Source organism: Atta colombica, unplaced genomic scaffold (assembly GCF_001594045.1).
Source record: "Atta colombica isolate Treedump-2 unplaced genomic scaffold, Acol1.0 scaffold28, whole genome shotgun sequence".
NCBI classification, from domain to species: domain Eukaryota; kingdom Metazoa; phylum Arthropoda; class Insecta; order Hymenoptera; family Formicidae; genus Atta; species Atta colombica.
Window position 1 is genome coordinate 1,122,751 of NW_017259381.1, and position 3,071 is coordinate 1,125,821.

The window sequence follows — 3,071 nt, forward strand, 5'->3', positions numbered from 1 at the left end:
CCTTATATATTTTTTATCATTATAAATCGTATTATTTAGCACGAATAAATATGTTTTAACACAATTATAGATATGTTAAGCGATGTAATTAATTAGAGCATTACGCAAAGCGTAATATGCTGATCGTCGCGATACCTTTCCGCTTGCTTTATTATACGATGTTTCTAATTAATAATTCTTCAAGACACATTTCGTCGCGCCATTTTATGTTATATTTAGTCTGAGATTTTATTTTTTGATGTTAAAGCACTGAAATTATAGAATAAATACGAAATTATAGATAGCCTACATTGTAAATGCAGATGTATTATTCCATGTATAACGCATTTGACTGAGGATTTTTTTTGGGGTTGCATTTGACTGAGGTTATTTTTGTCTGGAGGTTAACATACTGCTCATAAAATCGAAGAGGAGCAGTTAGATCCCTTTCCTTGTAAGTTACAGATTTTTTTAATGTAATGAACATGGGCATAAAATTTGATGGATTTAATGAAAATAAACTAAAACATTCAATTAGTGTTTTTCAATACATTTAAGTTTCAGTTATTACAAACTTAAACATCTCATTAACATATACATAAATAATCTTTTTAGTGACAGAAAATTTAAATTTTATTCATCAGTGAACATTAAAGATTAATAAAATTTAAGAATGTTTTTAATAATGTACAATTAAACTTGTTAAACGGTAAGAAACATGTGAAAAAAAATCTCAGTCAAATGCGTCATTATATTATACATGGAATAATATATCTGGATTTACAATGTAGCGGCTATCTACGCGAGCTTATATTATAATTTTAGTGTATAATAAAGCAAGCGGAAAGGTATCGCGACGATCAGCATACGCTTTGCATAATGCTCTAATTAATTACATCGCTTAACATATCTATAATTGTGTTAAAACGTATTTAATCGTGCTAAATAACGCGATTTATAATGATAAGAAATATATAAGGAAAAAACTTCAGCTAAAATACACATTTTTGGATAGTGGCGAAACACAGAACCACCATGCCAGGCTGTGCTAGGCAACGAAGCGCTACTTCCCTCTTGCTGCGCGCCACCGTCACCGCCACGAGTGGGCCGTCCTACGAATTCGCGCGGCTCGGTTTAATCGCATATTGACTTAGACATTTCCTTTTCTAATTCGAAAACTATAGCGAGTATCTCAAAATAGTAAGAATTTTTTGTTCCCTTTGATCCATTCTCCACCCTCAATGTGGCTCAGATCCATCTTAAGAGATCCTGTATATAGTTCTTCCATCTGCTTGCTTAGAGTCTGAGCACAAGAATTATCATAACACTTATTTCGACTTAAGTTCTAGACGTATTATACATAAGCTTTTACGTTTGACGTATAACTTATTACCGTATCTCCAAGAGATACGGCAAATAGTCGTATGTCATACATCAAAGCTTGTGAGTTACTTACGTCTATAATTTAAGTCTCTAAGTGAGTGTTACGATAATTCTTAGACCCTTAGAATCAAATATTCCCTCCTGTTTTTTTTTACTCTTTGGTTGAAACTCGCCTTATGGATAAATTTATTGCTATTTCTACTTCCGTTAGAATACGTAGATTTAAGGATTGCCGCAAAATTCCGTAACAGTATGCGAAAAAGGGTCGATGTAATTCGAGTGAGATCACTCACTTCTCGCACTTTCATGTGAGTTTGTCCGCGCGATTCTATAACGACGAAGTGAAAATACAAAATCACTAGATTTGCCGGTGAGGAAAAACGTGAAGTGAAACATAGGTCGCAGTCTAATTCACGCTCACAAAAATCATTTCATCCTTATTGTTCGTCAAATATTAATCGAGGATAAACGATGCTCATGTTGTCAGCATGAATCGGACTATAGTCATAAAGTTTATTTTATTTCTAATTTTTTTCGAATTCTAGAATTGAAAACAAATGAGAAATAAGTCGATGAGGAATAATTTCGATTAAAAGTAGTTAAAAGTACCATATGGAATTGGGTCTAAATAATTTTCTGCTATTATTTACAAAATCAATCCTGTTGAAAATTAATATCTCTAAATATTCTTCGATATTCATTTTAGTCCGTTCTTATTTTAAAACCGTCTTAAGATATTAATACGGCTCTCTTATTGTTTCATGACATCTTAAGACTGTATTTAAGACGAATAAAAGATCTTGAATATAAGATCTGACTATGAATACCAGTCTTCTGACTATGAATACCAGTCTTCGTGTAATTTTCATATGAGATTCAAAGGCCTCTTTATCCTCTTCATCCAGTAACAAAATTGCTACCATCGTATATTGCTATTTCATTTTATTTTTCTTTTTGGACTGTGCAAAATTATAATTAGGTTTGTACCAACGTTACTTTGGCCACAGTCTAGCTATAGTTGCGACACTATACCACTTTTTTTGATAAGACAAATTTGTCACACGCATACGTCAGTTGTATCATGAAGAAGATGGCTGCGTTAACTAAACTAGGAACGCAAGACTGTGATACCGAACGAATAATAAAATTCATTCTGGTAATTATTTAGAAGAGGATCCTCACCTCCGATTTTTGATGAAATTAATCTCATTCAACACGTTTTTGCATGAAAGACAAGAATCTGACAAAAAAACATAGTGATTAGCCTTGTAAATCGAGCTATCAAGCATTTAAGTTCGAGACTTTAGAGATGAAGGTATCTGTTATCCCGATTTTATACAGCATAATGTATTTCTGCTTTAATTATATAAATTCACTTTAAAAAAACATAAATTTACTTTAAAAAACATAAATTCCATGCTTTAAAAACACAAACTGCTAATGCAGAGAATTTGTATGTTTAAAGCAATGAATTATTGTTTTTAGTTTTAAAGCAGATAATTTGTATTTTTAAGTAGTACTTAAAGTTATATTTATTTTTCATAATAAAAAGTAAATTTACAATTATACATTAATCATTTTAATTTTAACCATTGTGTGACTGAATGTTTCATTCTATTACAATATTTATTTGATAATTTTTATTATTATTTACTAATAATCATATTTATTTTTTTTATATTTATTTCTCAATATATTTATTTATTTGT